This window comes from Vespula pensylvanica, chromosome 23 (assembly GCF_014466175.1).
Source record: "Vespula pensylvanica isolate Volc-1 chromosome 23, ASM1446617v1, whole genome shotgun sequence".
Lineage (NCBI taxonomy): Eukaryota > Metazoa > Arthropoda > Insecta > Hymenoptera > Vespidae > Vespula > Vespula pensylvanica.
Genome location: NC_057707.1, coordinates 677717 through 685815, shown reverse-complemented (window position 1 = coordinate 685815; position 8099 = coordinate 677717). Strand labels below are relative to the sequence as shown.

The following is an 8099-nucleotide window of genomic DNA, read 5'->3' as shown; positions in this document are numbered from 1 at the left end:
CAATATACATGGGACTCGAGAAGGTTCGTCGTCATTACCATTAAAAATATTGCCTTGCTATTTCCCTTTCTGATTATTATCGATCGCCTCACGAACATGGTATAGAAGAAGCTATTACGGGTAAATTCAAAACCGGGACGTTTCAAAAGAAAATGCTTTGCTACTGATTCAAGCACGTTAATTTATAGTATTTCCTAGAAGAACTAGAAAAGTTTTCGAAGACCTTGATAATTTCAGATAATACAATATCATCGACCGGAAACATGTAATTAAATGTGTACTCTTCATGCATGAGATATATGGCTATGTACTTTTTTTTTTTTTTTTTTTTATTTCGACCTATAACATAAAGCATCACGTCACTGTCTATGAACTGTAACGAAAAACTGAAAAGTTTTAAGGACGAAATGACAAGAAGAAATCGGAAACAAAATATTTTAAGCGTAAGATATTTTTGGCCGAAGCTTGATAGATGGGAATTAGAAAAGTGTATAATAACGTTCACGAGATACTTTTATCAGGAGAAAGTATCACCAAAAAAATTAAATCCTTTTTCTTTAATATTAATCCTTGATAGGGAGCGATCAGTGAAACGCAGCAAAAGCGCTTCAACGATACGCAGTCGCGTAATATGGATTATTCCACATGGTAAATGAAAGGAAAGAGTAAAAGGAACTCGAATTAAGAGGGTTTAGTCAACACTTCTGTTTTCCCCCACTCATACCCTTTCACAGCACTTTCGGCTCTTTCGCACGAGGAATATAAAGTTTTGATTGACTTGCGTATAGCGTATTCTTAAGAAATACACAAAAAGAAAAAACTAAATTACGATAAAAAAGTATGTAAACATTCGATATAATTAAAGAAGGAGAAGTGTAGAATTCTACATTTCAAATTGTTTGTCATAATATTCGCGATATTTACTTAAAAAATATTCGTAAGATTTAATCTGCGTTTATCGTAAATATTGAAATTGGGACGAAGTAATTGGTGCGTAGCGCGCATTATCCTGTTGATACGTATTGGTAGGATTTAATGATAATGGGTGTACGTAATACGTGCTCTTGTCCTTATTGTCAAGTAGCTTCGTTTTGAACCCTTCGTTATTATATCACTCCATCTTGTGCGCCCTTGGCTACGCCAGATCAAAAGTGCGAGATCCTATGTGCGTGTGTACGTACGACTCCTGTTTTATTTTTATAACAAGGAAAGTATTTTTTCATTTGTTTTCCTCTCATCAAACCAAGCAGAGTAGTTGGAGAATGGAGTTGTTTACTTCCATTGCATATTTAGATTCATCATTCGATAACACGGTTACTTTACTTGCAAAGAAATGGACTATTTTCTTAGAGACCAATCGATTTGAAACGTAACATAGGAAATATTAGTTAAGTAGAAATATAATCGGACTGTTGTTCTGCATTCTCCAATAGGGAGTACATTTCTGGGAAACTGTATGTACGTATTCATAAAGAAGAGTAAGTCGTGATACATCGATGTGCAAAAAACTTAACGAGGTAATTGAATAATATAGCTAAATAGATAATTGAATTATAACGCTAATCGTATTATCGAATTTTCTGTTTGTTTTAATGAGATCATTACCAATGAATAAATACCCTCCTTCTTTTTCAAAAAAGAGAAGAGATGGACGCAGACTCGCGCACTGATTACCGCCCACTTGACTGGCACACGTAAGCGTGCACGTTCATGGACAGAAATAATACTAAATCGTTTAATATGATGGTGCTCGACGATAGGTATAAGAGAAGGTATTACGTACGTGCAGATCCTTAAATCTGGATCAATACCAGTTAACAAGAAAATTCGCTCTACATAGCCAATTATATTGTTTAAATTCCTATATAACTAAAAAATCGGTTATATTAAAGTATATATAACAAGTATATTAAATATTATGAATGTTTTTGAAGGATTTGTCGGGAATATATTGACAAACGATTCAGAATAACATCGAACTCAACATTTCTCCTGTTTTCAAATATATTGAATGATTATTTAAATTGAAATGCTGATTTAACCGTGAACTTAATATTTCACGTATATTTTCATGCATTTGACACTATTCTATGAATTTTTTGATCGTCCCGGATGCTTTAATACTTTTGCAAGATAAACACCCCTCAATTCCATTTCGAATCTTCATTCATAAAGTCCCACTTGCATGGTCGGACGTTCCTTCGACACACATTTTTGCACGCAATCGATTATATCTTTTTGCTGAAGTGCACTTCGATCCTTTGGGAAAGGGATATTCCGTCTCTTCGTATCATTAATCGAATGAAGCATTCTAAAACAGCACCGTGTTAATCTCGTCGATGTTCGTAGGTAGTGCCATTATAAATTTTGTCTTTCTCTTCTTCCTGCTTTATTTCAGTCACATAAGAAACCATATATGAATATTTACTGATAAGTTAAAAATAAAGGCGATCCTTCAAAAGGTAATGCCTTGCCTTTAAATCTATCACGTTGGTTTAGAGTACCTCCAGGAAGCATTAAAAAAGTTTCGGAAGACGTTGACAATCATAGATTATACAATACCGTTGACCGATAATATGTGATTGAATATGTGCCTTTCATGCATGCGATATGTCTATATTGTATATTTCTTTCCTTCCTATTTTTAAATTAGAGTTATAAATTAGGGCGTTATTACCGCCGATGAATTGCTACAATAACTGAAAAATGTTAAAGCACGATTAGTTACTTCTCATACTGATTAATTTGCTTATCATATAATTTTTATTATGGCAAAAAAACTCGGAAAAAACTACTTTTTGCATGAATAACATTTTTAGCCATCGTTTTTCTGAAGGAAATTGGAAATGTGTATTTTAACGTGCACAAGATATTTTCATTATGAGATTATATCAATAAGAAAATTAATTTTTTCTCTTTCAATATTTATCCTTGCTGGAGAGCGTTCAATAAATATGAATCAGAAGTATTTATTTCAATATGTATTTCTGCAATATGGATTAATTCATATGGTAGTTAAAAAGGGACCGTAATAATATGTCGAATGAAAAGAGATTGATTGGGATATTCATTTCCTCCCAACCCACATCCTCTTCATCCGCGTAATAGGAAATTTTAATTGGTTTGCGTACAACGCATTGAAATGAAACACATCAGAGAAGAGATTATTTAATGAAAGAAAAATATGAATATGAGGAAGGATTTTCTCTGATTCCATAATCTTTATTATTGCGTAATAAAGGAAAAGAAATGATATTTTCAAGAGATAAGAAAAAACAGGAATTTATTTCTTATTGATTGTCATTTTTAAGCATATAAATTAAAAGAAAATTGAAAATCGTCAACATTCTTTTGTTAATTTCAAATTGAAAACTGTAAAGAAAAGAAGAAAAAAAAAATAAAAATAAAAAAGGAAAGTTATATGTCGAATTAAAAGAGATTGTTAGGGAAGTTTATTTGCTCTTAATTAATTTCATTTTCGAGCTTTCCGTCCGTGAAAGAAATCAATACGTAAAAATGTGTCTTCCGGCGCATTCTCGGACGTTAGCTATCAGCAAATCGATGGCAATTTGTTGCGCAAACGCACTTCTACGATTCACATCATATTATGTATCATAACTTTGGAATCAACTAAAGTGTTATAATAATATTTAATTTACATAAATTTGTAGACGATCAGGAGCGTCGACAAATTTACATATATTTATAATAAAATCAAAATTTTATCCCTTATTATTTTCTACGATATTTATGATAAATGTTGAAGCAATTCTCTTAGATTATCATCCCTTTCATTATGTACGAAATCTCTCCGTATTCCTGTTGGATGACATGACTATTACTGTTATCGTTTTCTTCCCAATTAATATTTATTTCTTTTAACGTATTCGTATAAATTTCTACCTGGAATTTTCCTTCGGCATTACTTATGACACAAAACTCACTCGTGTTTGGAAATTTTGCTATTCTTTTCATGAAAAAGAAATAAGTATGTAAACAAGTTGGAAGGCTCAAATTGTATATTACAAAGTCACGAAACGATATATACAAAATGAATTTTACTTTTTTAATTTTCTGAATTATTAGTCGAGGGGTGTATCTATATTACTCCAAGTTCCAATAAGAAGTGAGTTGAGTTTTGAAAATCCCTTTACCGAAGTTTTATGATTATTCGTTTAATTCATCAAATATCACGAACCCATACGTGGCATACTAGCGTAAAATTGCAAACAAGTTCTCCTTATCACCATCTAAGCAATTTAGTAAAGCCATGAGATCGTTGTGAACATCCTTCCTTTCTGTAAAACCGACTGATATTCTTTTCACATATTTTGTTAATTTGGCCACTGTTGATTTGCTTTATTCTGATATTTCTATAGAAAAATCAAGGGAAACTTGCATTTCTCAAAAAATTGCGTCGCAATCACTCGATCCTACCAAATCACTCATTAACTCTGTGGTTATTTCGGAGGGGAGATACGTGAAAGAGAAGAAGGTAATATTGGGAAACGAAGAACAACGACGAATAATTTTTTCTGTATATATGTTTTTTATTATTGTGCAATTACGCAAATGAATTCTTTGATAACTTGAGCAATATGACTTTGTTAACAAGGAAAGAAGGTAATATTTGGAGAAAATGTTTTCAAGGAGTATGGAAGTAGATATAACTTCCGACGGGAAAATTTTTTTACGATAGAATATTTTACAATAGGAATTACATAGTACGAAAACTGTAATATCATTAATATCTGATAATATTAGAATACTATTTTTAACCATAACCTGCCATATGAAAAGAAGACACATTACAAATATCCTATACGAATTAAGGAATAATTTTGTAGCAAACAAGGCAATATAACTTTAATAATTGTATTAATTACTATTATGGGAATTATCATTGCAATAACTATTAACAATAATTAATTATATTAGACGAAAATAGAGTGTTACGCGATTATTTCCTCTAATAAAGAGACGAGTAATTGTCAATTTAATTGGAAGGTTCCAAGATTTTTGAGATAATTTCTCGTCTACATAGGGTATATATAAATATAACTACTTAAGTACAGGAAAGGGGCAATTTCTCATCCCCGTGCGTTATAGCAAAAGAATTATAATCTAGGAAATTTGGTCTTCTGAAGGAACAACGTATGATTAATGTCCAGAGGGGAAAACATTCTTTCAGTGGTTTTGGAAGCAGTTACAGCAATCGAGTGCCATACGCGAAATAATCGCTAACTCTATATACTTCGTACGTCCCAAAGAATATCTTTACAAATAATCTAGTCATTCGTTTATTACATCATTATCATTTAAATTTAGCAGTAGGCATATGTACAAGATATATTACAAAATTTGGTTTCTATATTATAAAAATGGCGTTTAGAAGGCATTTAAAAGGCATCATCTGATTTATGTTCGGTAAATATACAATTAAAACGAATGACTTTGACCAATCTACGAAATTGAATCTATTTCAGAGATATAGGGAACAAATTAAAGGCGAAAGTAATTCCAATAGTCAAAATTTATTGCAAAGAGCCCGAATTTATAATATCTAAACTGTAATACACTCAAAGAAGATAAACGCAATTTCAAGTACGCTTGTCGTGATGATCAAATATTCGACTTCTGATGCGGAATATATTTAAATTTGTCCTTTCGTCAATCCCCATTCGATAATATGTCCTACGTAGACAGTGTAAAGGCCGGACTGTCAAACAAATCATATCATGAAATAGTTTTTCTTTTCAGTCATACATTTCATGCTAATCGTATATTGCTGTGATTATGATAAATACTATGCAGTTGAGTTACACAATAATAAACGTAGTATGTATATACAAATGTAGTATCATAATTAGCCAAAAAAAATTTCCATGCATTCCATATTTAAGAAGTATATAATGCTATGTATTTAAATTTACAAAAAAATGTACGTTCTTTACTAATTCGATATATTCCCATGAACTTAAATTCACACAAATTTAATTTCAATGTGCATTTTCTTTGAGGGAATTAATTTCTATAAAAAAATCGGCTACCTTCACTTCCGTTTAAAGTTCTTCCTAGGACATATATCTACTTAAAGAAATTATAATCCAATCTAGTTTCCAATAAATGAATATATCAATGAAGCATACAAAAAAGAGATTATTCATTATCAAACCTACCTCTATATCAAGATCGTAGTGCAGTACATCAACATCAGAATATTGAAGGATATTTAATCTACGAGCAATGGCTGCTTAAATTTATCAATTTGCTTCTTAAAACGATCTTCTGTTTTCAAAGTCCAATGTGCTACATTAAAAAAGATGAAATTCATACAGAAAATTGTATGAGATACGTGACAAGTTAGTTATATCAGATCTCTTCGTACCTCGTTTATTAAAATCCCGTATTAAAGAGGATGGCTGCTATCGTAATAGCTTAGCAACGGCGACATATTGTTTCCACCCACCTGATGATTAGGTTCCTTTCTCGCCAAATTGACTTAAATACCATCCGGAGGATTTGTGATGGTTCAATTACAAATACGACATCCTCCCTGAAAAAATTCAATACATTATCATAAAATATACCTATGATACAGATTTCATATTCCACATTATAATTTACAATAAAAAATTTATATCTTGTCTCTAAAATATCTAATGATTCCATAAACACAGCTTTGATTGATTTACCATTTAAATATCAGACTAAACAGGAAAACGTTTTCAAACCTTAATCTGGTTGATGGTCGGACATTTGTACTATCCACGTAGGGTGTATCGTCGGATGTACGGAAGAAGAGAAGGTGCTAATTTAAATATGTTTCACCTCGGATGTCGAATATTTAAGTATCACGGTGGCCGTAGTTGAAATTCGTGTAGCTTCTTTGTAATGTATTACAATTTAGATATTGCTAAATTCAGATCCTTTGCAATAAATTTTGGCTATTGGAAAAACTTTCCATTTTAATTGGTTTCGGCCATCTGTAAAATAAGTAAGAATTCGTAGATTAGTTGAAACTTACGATAGATATTCAATTATTCATCTAAGGTGTGTAGTTATCAAGGATAAATCGGGCTACGGCCTTTTAAGTGATATAAAGTACTGACTCTGAGATGCAACGAATAATTTTTAAGATGATATTCATTAGGAAATTCGGTTTTATTTCCGTAACACATAATTGAAATTTTATAATAAATTATATACTAATGACTACTGATAACTTTATCTGATATTGATAACATAAAGAAAAAACTAGTGTGATTGAAGAAATTGTTTCAACCGGTTGAACTATTTGTATGAATACCTTTCGTGACGTATGATGTATAAAAGTATCAAAAATATATCGTAAGGCACTATCTGGCTTATTGCTAGTTTCACAGCCACCGTTGGAATGACCGACGGTTTATCTCTCGTCCTCTGATATGAGGTATTCATCCCCCACTACCCGCAGACGCTATGGGCGTTTACGTGTGCGTCCGAGCAGGCGCCCTCTGCAGAAGTTTATTACGTTTCACGCAGATTAATCAATATTTCCTATTACACGATCGAACGTTCCGGAAAGGTCGTAAGCTGCGAGGAAATGGAGTTCTCCATTGTCTCTATTAACTGGATGTGTCATCATCCTTTTCAACTGCTATTCTTTCGCCTCTACTCTTCTCCTACTTCAGTTTACAATTTGAAACTAAAAATCTACTAAAGAATTTTTTAAATTGGCAAATAATGTTCTTCCCGTTCTTGTCGTTAAAAGTTTATATCAATAAGAATTAATTTTGAGCAAAGGATATTGTTTGACATTTTTTTTGTAACATTACCTTCTATTCTTTTTTTACTATTTAAGTTAACAAGCATCTCTCTTTCTGTATTCTGCAGTAGCACTGATATTGATTCAGAGGATACCGTTCGTCATATATATTTCTTCTTCGTAATATCATCTTCTTCTTTTTTAAATATTTTGTACTTCCACTTCGTGTTCTACGCATTTGAATACGATTTATAAAAGTAAATCGAAATATTCCATTACGCGGTTGAACGAGCCGAAAAGGCCGAAAAGGATATGAGTGAGTGGAAACGAGTTTCTCGACAAATCCCCTTTA

The 8099-nt window shown here is 31.9% G+C and overlaps 2 long non-coding RNA genes across 2 annotated transcripts in view; both read right to left on the bottom strand.

The window, feature by feature from the left end:
* Nucleotides 1-8099, bottom strand: part of LOC122636790 — a 67028-nt gene that overhangs the window by 32320 nt on the left and 26609 nt on the right. The window lies entirely within an intron of this gene.
* LOC122636797 lies at nt 5555-6979 on the bottom strand. Its single transcript, XR_006329066.1, has 4 exons — nt 6735-6979; nt 6389-6556; nt 6180-6309; nt 5555-5719 (listed from the first exon to the last, which is right to left on the bottom strand). It is a non-coding gene; the product is annotated as an uncharacterized LOC122636797 (long non-coding RNA).